The following is a 9813-nucleotide window of genomic DNA, read 5'->3' as shown; positions in this document are numbered from 1 at the left end:
GTAAGTCTTCAAAAATTGCTGTGCCTGAAAAATTAAATCATGCACCCTCCCCCACCAAAAGTCCCAAAAATAGTTTTGTGCTTGTTGGTTCTTTCTCCTTTTTTTGGGGGGGTGCTGTTTAGGCTTCCCCCCCCCCCCCAATGATGACCCTCTCTTAACTTAGCTAGATTGTCTGCAGATAAGAAGCATAATCCATTATTGGATCACTACTGAAAAATTCTCAGCTTGGTACCTACAACAACTTGTGTTCCACTCGCATGGCCATTAGGACCCAGCTTCTCTCTCAGCACATTTTAAGCATCAAGGGGAGGACTTTATTGAAACTGACCAATAATAGTTATATTTAAACTTATTGACTACTGTTTCTTTGTTAATTAAATTTTTAATTTAATTCTCATACTCCTACTACCTGCTCCCTTAAAAAAAAGAACAAAATCATTGTAAAAAATATTGTCAAGCAAAACAAATTCTTTCATTGGCCATGTCTATAAGTACATGTCTCATTGTGCATATTAGTTCATCATCTCTCTGTCTGGAGGTGTTAATATGTTTTATCATAATTGGTCCTCTGGAATCGTGGTTATATTAAGTCTTTCAATACTGTTTGTCTTTACAATGTTGGCATTGCAAAATTGACCTCTTGATTCTTCTCTTCTCTCTTAATAGGTTCACAGAGTCTTCTCATCTTTCTCTAAAACTATTTTGCTAAGTTTTATGATATAATAGTCTTCCATTATATTCACATACTCTATGTAATTCGTTCAGCTATTTGCCAATTGACAGACACCACACTCCCTTCATTTCCAGGTTGTTTTTAGCACTAAAGAAAAAAAAAGTCCTAAAAAAAGTCTTGTGCATGTTGATTCTTTCCCTTTTTGTGGGGGCTCTTTAGGCCTTGTAGAAGTATTGCTGAGTGAAAAGGCATGCCAATTTAATAACTTTAGGGGAATAGTGTGACAGATGAAATATGAAATAACTGAGGAAACACGAACTTCCAAGAATACTGATTTATTAAGCAATGCATGTCAATTGCATAACAAGTCAAGATTAGACATCCTCAGCTTGACACTGGACCCTAAATGGAGAGGGAGACAGATTTTTATGCATTAAAAAAAAACACGATTTAAACAAGATTAAGTAATCTGATTTCTAGTTGTAGGAAAGATTAGGGATTTTCTGAGTTGGGAAGGATATCAGTGAGTTTCAAGAATTTGAAGTAGGGAGAGTGAGCAGGTAGACTTTTCCAGATGTAAAACAGGATGTCACTCAGTTTCCACAATTAGGAAACATGTAGAATTTACAGGAAAATGATATTTGGACCTCAAAAATAGAGTCAGTTTTATAATATAGAGTCAGATTGGCTCACACAATTCTCTCAATTTTTCCAAACCACTTTCCAGAATTTTTGGACCACAGCTCCACCAGCACAGCATTAGTGTTCCCATATAAGGGCAAGCAAAGTGGAACTTTTTTATTGTTTTTTTTTTCTTTTGGAGTGCTTCTCAGCACTAAGGCAATCAAGTGTCTTTGAATGAGTCTTGCCTTTCCTTGTAGGAAAGCCCACATACTTTTGCTAATTAGGTCAGGGGAACTGTGAAGCCCTCAGGCCATGAAAAAGGGTATATATACTCTGAGGGTAGCCATTAAGCTAGAACTCTCAGAACTCTGGGAGGAGAGGTTTTGCTTTGGGGGCTCACTCACTGGAAATCACTGTAATGTGATTTGACCAGATGAGACTCTGGGTAGCCATTAAGGAGCCCCCCAGCTTTGAAAAACCCAGATGTTCATGCTAGTCTGTCTGGTAACTATGTATGTAATGTCTCGGACAGACAGCTAGAAGTCTGTCTGCTGATTTGTGTTATTTTGCTCTGCTTATATAATTTCTGCTTGTAATTTCTGTTTGTGCTTTTTTTTTTAAGTTCAGGGTACTGACTTTTTCCCCTGAACTAAGTAAATGATATATGTATGTTTAATTAAAGTGAGATTGTAAAGCCCTTAAAGTTGCTTTCCTTAGAAAAGCAGATCAAAGAACTTGTGCTAGCAGCCCTCCCGTGTGCTGGTGTTATTGGCTTTACACAGTCACAGTAGTGGCAAGTAGCATTGTTGTTACAGCCCATCTACATTTCCTCTTTCTATCCAATTCTGTGAATAAAATCGAAAGAACAATAGAATGAGAATCATAAGATCTGTCTTTTGTGTGACTTTGTAATACTCACAAATTCTTCTGCATCTCAGTATCATCACGTGTAAAATAGGGAGGTGGAGGAACTCTTGAATTTTCTGCAAGATGTAGAATTCTACGATTTTATGATCATCATCAGATTATTATCATAATAATATGAAGCCAATGATGTTGCTGAGATTGAACCACATTGTTGCTTGTGGGTATTCATTGTTTTCACTTTTTAGGATCATGTTATACAACAAGGAAAATAGACATTTACAGAAATAGGTATAAGTCTTATTTCTACTAAAAAATTTAAGTTATGCTTTCTACATACTGACTTCACTTTACTCGTGCTATGAACAATGGCATATAGAATATTTATGTAATATAAGTTAGTGGATTTCATTCAATGTTGATTAATTTCAATATCATCTTGCATTGTATTAAAATGGTCTGAAATGTCAAAGTTTGCAAATCTTTAAAAGGAAAAAGTAATACCCAATGAACTACCATTTTTCTTTTTAAAACATCACTTGAAGTCTTTACTGAGAATGTTTATATCATAAATTACATGGTTGTAATGACCAGAGGCAATCTCCATTTATATGCATGAAGATTAAAAAAAATCAGTTAGAAGAATATTGCTTTGTATGTATTCTTCTGAAATTAAATATTTCTTCAAAATCAAGCTTGCTAGAGAATTGAAAAAAAAAATGTTGCACTGTTTTCCTTTTTCCTTGTCCTGTCTTGTCATGTTTTATTATCTAATCACTATAAATTAAATGTTCATAGTACTTTAGGCATTCTAATGTAACAATTTCTGGAGATGATGTCATAGGATAAGAAAAATAAATCCAAAATAAACTCAAGATACCCATGCTGTTATTTCATATGAAATTAGAACAAAAGCAAAAATAATGCTATTTCATTTGTTTTTTTTTTCAAACACTAACATGAAATAAGAAAAAAGGAACATTAATACTGAACACTTAAAATAAGGGATAATCAATGGTATAGAAAGAGAAAACTTCCATTGTGATTAACAATAAATGTTTTTAGATGATGTTAAGTCAATACTATATTAATTCTAGCCTTAATGGATGCTTTTGTTGAGGATTTTTTTTAAAAGTAGATATTGTGGCATCGAAATAACTTTAAATTTTCTAAGTTTATATCACCAAGAAGCACATTCTATAAAGGCCTGTAATGCTGGAAAGGCTTTGGCTAAGGGACTTACGATGGACAGCTACGTCATCTGACGGATCAACTGAAGGCCAACCTAGTTAACTGTGGAGAAACTCTTCTGAAGTATGGTCATGGTACACTTAATTTTTCTTTCACATTAGCACTCCACAATCACCTGTTAAGTTTTACAGGGATCGTAATCTGCATCAGTGAAGGGAGCATCCTTATGGATGGAATCATCTATCTGAAATACAGATACATACAATAGCATCATATATGGCTGTATGTAATAAAGACTGTTGGAATATAGGCATGACATAATCAAAGATCAGTGAAATGTATATCGATGGCCAGGTTCTGTGGCTAATAGGACTTAAGTAAACTCCAGGGGCTCCTTATTGTCTCTAAGATCAAATACAAAAGCCACTGTTCCGCATCCAAAACCCTTCATAATTTTGCTTCCTCCCTTACCTTTCTAGTCTTCTTATACTTTACTCCTTAATATACATTCTTTGATCAAGTGATGTTGGTCTCCTGACTATTCCACAACTAACTAGACATTTTGTCTCTAAGCTAAGGACATTGTCTATGGCTGGGGCTCATGCTTCTAATACTCTTCCTTCGTCATCTCTACCTACGGGCTTCCCTGGCTTCCTTCAAGTCCCAGATAAATTTTCAGCTTCTTCAGGAAGTTTTTTCCAGTGTCTCTTTATTGTAATGCCTTCATTCTATTAATTAGTTCCTATTTGTCCTTAATATAGTTTGTTTATGTCTATTTACTTGCTTCTTGCCTCCCCCATTAGACTGTGTGCTCCCCGAGGGTAATGACTAATTTGCTTTTTTTTTAATCCTCAACACTTTCTATCCTCAACAATACCTGGTACATAGTATGACCAATTATACTAGAAAAGGAGAAATAAGAATTAAAAATATCCCAGGAGAAAAGAAATTGAAGGAAAGGACCTTGAGGATTATCTGAGTAGAAGTGTTCTCTCCATAGGGCATTCAGCTGACTGTCCATCTCCCAGGGGCTCTACATAGGGATAAGGAAGATGATGATCTGTTCCCTCCCAGAAAAGAAGAGAGTTTGGGGGGGGAGTTGGGTGAAAGTTCAAGTTACCCCAGGGGGTAGGGGACACATTTTAAAAAAGATTTTCCTGACATATAAAATCCCTCACAAAATATGACCAGCTTTTAACATAGCCAAAGCTGGAATTGCCTTGGGATAATCAGGGCTTTGTCCCAGATGTTGATATTAGGAATGGCATGCTTTCTTTCCAATGAGGACATGATCCCTTTTCCCTGCCTAGTGCAGGATATGAACTGGTTTTCTCTGTTGTGTGGTCTCTGGGCCATTGTATACTTAACATCCTGGCATAATGATAATATGTAAACAAAGATCCATATTGTTGAGAAAACAAATAAACAAACAAAATGGGTAGTGACAGAGATTTCAATCTAATCCTGAACAAATATTTTCAAGCTGACACTGGCATCTGACCAACTGGGCTTTTGCGCAATGTTAATTTTCTTGCCAGTCATTTTTTTCCTCCTAGTGGCTAGATACCTCAGAAATCATACATACATACATACATACATATGTATATGTATATATACATACATATATATATATATATATATATATGTAGAGAGAGACACAGAGAGAGAGAGAGAATATAAATAGGAGTTTGCATATAAGGGAACACAGAATTTACTTTATGATATATTACATATGGGGGCAAATAGATACTTCTTGGAATACCCATAACATGTTTATTTATGTGTGTACAATATATAATGTTGTTGTCATTCAACCATTTAAGTCATGCCCAAGTTTTCCTGACCCCACTTGGGGTTTTCTTGGCAAAGATACTGAAGTGGTTTGCCATTTCCTTCTCCAGTTCATTTTAAAGATGAGGAAACTGAGGCAAATAGAAGTTAGATGATTTGCCCAGGATCACACAGCTTTTAAAGTGTCTGAGGCCAGATTTGAACTCAAGAAGATGCTTCTTCCTGACTCCAGGCTTGGCACTCTATTTACTGTGCCACCTAGATGTCTCTATATATAATGATGCATATTTATATCTCTCTATAGATAATTATGCATATATGTGGTTGTTACATAATAAATGCATAAGTATATATGCTGTATGTGTTTATGCAAGCATTTTATATATAACATATTTACACATATACGTGTGTGTATATATATATATATATTTTTTTTTGCATGTATGTATAGAATTGTAGCATTTTATATGACAAGATACTGAGTTATTTGCTCCATGCAATATGTGAACCAGAAGATCCAACAGGATTGGGCTTTCAGTCCTAGGCTTAGGGAACATAATTCTAAATATCCAATTCAATCTTTTTACCCCTTAGTCCTTGGATAACCTTAAATAAAATCACAGAGTAAACATTTTACACTTTCAAAATGACTATACTTTGTAATATAATAGATTAGATAGTGTGTGGGAAAATCAACTTTACACATGATTTAAATAGCTTGAAATAGGGTGAAATCAACTATTGTAATTACTGCAAATATGGGTAAAATAAAATGAAAGAAATCACAGTACAAAGACAACCTTACTTGGATCTCAGTTATCTGGATCCTTGCTTTCATCTTACTTTTTGCATTACCTTGCACTGGGGGACTTTCTGACCCCTTAGTTCTTTAGACCATGGTACTTACTACTTTTCATCTTGGAATTCTAGGCTGAGTATATTCAAAGAACTGAGCATCCTAAAGTGTTTAGACTTTCCATTCCCTATGCATGAAGGAGATATTTACAGATTATATAAGATGTTCATGGAAGATCCATGATCATATAGCATTCGTGTGTTTAGAGTTGAATGTCAATGTACAGAATTATACAAAATTCTGTGTCTGATACTATTTTGTAAATTGATATATTCTGACCCCATTTCTAATAAGCATAGAGGATATTAAAATACTTTAAAAAGTAACAAAAAAGTTACACTCAAAGCTTATAAAATGATAAAAGAGTGATATAATTAAAATAAATAAAAAGAAAACCAACATTTATTTCATAAGGGAAAATTAATAGCAATTTTAAATCAGAGATAACTATAGGTTAGAAATAAATGAAAAAAAAAAGTATTTATTAAGCATTTACTATGTGCCAGGTGCAGGGTATACAAAAAAGGAAGTAGCAATACCCTAACCTACCCACCCCAGGTTGGCAGGAAGGCAGGATAGTATTACTCACTCTTTGGTATAGTTTGAAGCATGGTAAAGAGGTCAGAACACTGAGATCAAAAATAAGAGTTCTGGAGACTTCCGGAGTGCAGCCATGGCGTGCAGTGGCTGGAGGCCGCAGCACGGCGGACCCCTTGAGTTATTTTACAATGAGGATGAGGCCCGGAAGTACACTGGCAACTCACGCATGATTGAGATCCAGACTCAGATGTCAGAACGGGCAGTGGAGCTCCTCAGTCTGCCCGAGGACCAGCCCTGCTTCCTGTTGGATGTTGGTTGTGGTTCTGGGCTCAGAGCTGACTTCATCTCGAAGCAGGGGCACTACTGGGTGGGCATCGACATTAGCGCTGCCATGCTGGATGTGGCTGTGGATCGAGAAGTGGAAGGAGACCTGCTTCGGGGGGACATGGGTCAGGGCATCCCCTTCAGGCCGGGCTCATTTGATGGTTGTATGAGCATTTCTGCTGTGCAGTGGCTCTGTAATGCTGACCAGAAGACACACAACCCTGCCAAGCGCTTGCACCGCTTTTTGACGTCCCTTTATTCTGCTCTGACCCGAGGAGCTCGAGCGGTCTTGCAGCTGTATCCTGAGAATGCTGAGCAGTTGGAGCTGATAACAGCTTAGGCAATGAAGGCCGGTTTCACTGGAGGTATGGTGGTGGAATTCCCCAACAGCGCTAAAGCTAAGTTCTTCTTCTGTTTGCTGGCCCTTCGGGTGTGTTGCCCAAGGGCCTGGGCACTGAGTGTGGAGATTGGCAAGAGATGAAAGAATCCAAGTTCTTCAATGAAAGGATCCGGTAGAAGACCGCAAAGGGGAAGTTAGTGAAAAAGAGCCGAGACTGGATCCTGGAGAAGAAGGAGAGGCGGCGGCCGCAGGGCAGGGAGGTTCGAGCTGATACATGTTACACTGGCCGCAAGCGGAGGCCCCACTTTTGAGCAGCTCTTCACATCCATTGGAACCAGTTCAGAGCTCGCTCCCGTTGCTGTTCGGGTAGCTCCAGCTTGTCTCCTGTTTGTGTGCCACAATACAGCCTTGGCTGTAGGCTGACCTGCTGCTGCTACTATCTGTTTCCCAGGAGAGCAAGTAAGAGCCCTCTGTTGATTCCTGGGGCCACAGAGCTGGGCACCCCCCAGTTTGCAACACTCTGTTTGTGCCTTAACTTTGCTGACTCAAGGGATCATCACGAACTCTTCTAGATTCTCCAGAAGGGGCAGATTTGGCCGGAGGCCTCGGAAGACCAGAAATGTAGGGGTGAGGCCTGTGCCCGGCCTGGCCTGCTCCTGTTCTCTGGGCTTTTTGTTTGGAAGAGCCTGCCCAACAGTGAAGTGACATCACGGGCATCAGGGAGGGCCCTCCAAAAAAAAAGACTTAAAGACTTAAGATTATTTCATCTTATTTTTGAATAAAGTAAAATTTGCAGAAGTGAAAAATAAGAGGTCTGTATATTGATGCTGTCTCTGCTTCTAACTACCTTAATAATATTGTACATTTCACTTCATCTCACTGATCCTTAGTTTTCTTTCCTTAAAAGAGAAGTTGCTTGGATTGGATGATTCAGCTCTACTAATTTATCATTTTAGAGCAGACTACTGTTACCAAGAAGAAAAATGAGCAAAATATATTCCAGCTCATTTAGAATAACTATATTTTATGTTCCTTATTATCCTATGGAATACATTTATTCAGCTTGAACACATCTTGCTGAGATTCTTTTTTATTTAAAGAAAGTTGATACTGGAAAAGGCGGCCACTTTTAAGAGTGATAATAAAAGTCTCATGGATAGGTAATGCAAATTGTGCTTCAGAAGTTAGAGATCAATATAATCTGATTTTTTAATAAGCACACAGAATTTCTGGTGAATTTGGGGGCTTTAATCAGATGTGGTAAGATATTCTTAATACAACACAAATAATAAAGGTAACTGAAAATGGCATTTTAAAATGAGCATTATTATTATTTTTTTAACTTCTATTTGGAATAACATGGCTGGCTGGAACTTCCTTGCATTCAGCACTCTGTGGATATTTTGGATTTCTTCCCAGAAGTGTTAATGTTACTCTGTTTTCATATTGTAAGTGATGCTAACACACAACTACATAATACAATGTGAAGGTAAACATTTTCTCTTGCAAAATTCTTTTTTTACACTCATGAAACCTTTTCTTGTACAAAAATTTGTTCAACAATGAACCCCATTCAACATGTATCATTAAGTCAAGTGAATTTCCAACATATTACTGATGAAAATACAAGGCAGGTTATCTCTGAATTTTTCAGAACAGTTTTTCTCTAGGCTTTTATTGGTAGAAAGACTGAATTGCAAATAACTTTCTCTTCTACCTCTATTATTGCAACTAGAAAAAATTCCATTTTAGGTTCTGTTCATTCTTTTTTTTTTTTTTTTACTCTGGTTTTATACCTTTTATATTATTTGATTTCTCCACTGGCATTTCCTCCACCTCTCTATGGGCTATCTGTAAGATGCAATAATATTTTTACTTATAATGGTATTCTAGATATGCCTGCATGCATTCTCAGCTCCCCACAGCATTCAAGGAGGTCATGGGATCAGAGATCTGGGCATGGAAAGGACTTCAGACACAATTTCATCAAACTTTCTTATTTTAGAAATCAGGAAACTGAAGCTCAGAGGTTAAGTAACTTGTAAAAGTTCACATGGGTAGTCATTTTCAGAGGCAGGATTTGAACATAGCTCCTCGTATTACAAAGCCAGCTCCATTTCTACTGCATTAAAGATACTTTTGTACACGTTTTTATTTCTTTGTTTTTAATGCTTCATTGGCTTCAATATTACCTGTATCCGGTTTCTTAAAGATGTCATTTTGTCATGTCAGGGATCAAGTTGAATAATTTAATTTCATAGGCTAATAAAGAAACATCAGATTTGAGCATCCTAACAAATCGTGCATCTATGTGGATTTTTTTAATAAAGTACAAAATGTTGGCACATTTTTTTTGTTTGTCTGCTGTTGTTGTTGCTGTTAATAAACTTTCTTCTAGTTTTCCCAATTGCTGTCTCCAAATAGGGAGGCTTCCTCAAGTAGATTATATTCGTGGGTTTATAAAACCTTGTACTGTTGAATTTGATTGCCTTGGATTTTTGTTTATTTGTTATAACATTCTAACCTGTAGCAGATATTTTATTTCTTTGAATAGATTTTAAGATCTAGATTACTATCATCCCTTCATTATCACTTTTTATCACTTCACTT

At 36.8% G+C, this 9813-nt stretch overlaps 1 pseudogene; it reads left to right on the top strand.

Annotated features, from left to right (window-relative positions):
- The first annotated feature begins 6672 nt into the window (after window positions 1-6672).
- On the top strand, window positions 6673-7514 carry LOC118853956 (annotated as a pseudogene).
- Window positions 7515-9813: the final 2299 nt, after the last annotated feature.

This window comes from Trichosurus vulpecula, chromosome 6 (genome assembly GCF_011100635.1).
Source record: "Trichosurus vulpecula isolate mTriVul1 chromosome 6, mTriVul1.pri, whole genome shotgun sequence".
In the NCBI taxonomy this organism is placed as follows: Eukaryota; Metazoa; Chordata; class Mammalia; order Diprotodontia; family Phalangeridae; genus Trichosurus; species Trichosurus vulpecula.
Note: the sequence above shows the minus strand (reverse complement) of the source record. Positions and strands in the feature narration are given on the sequence as shown.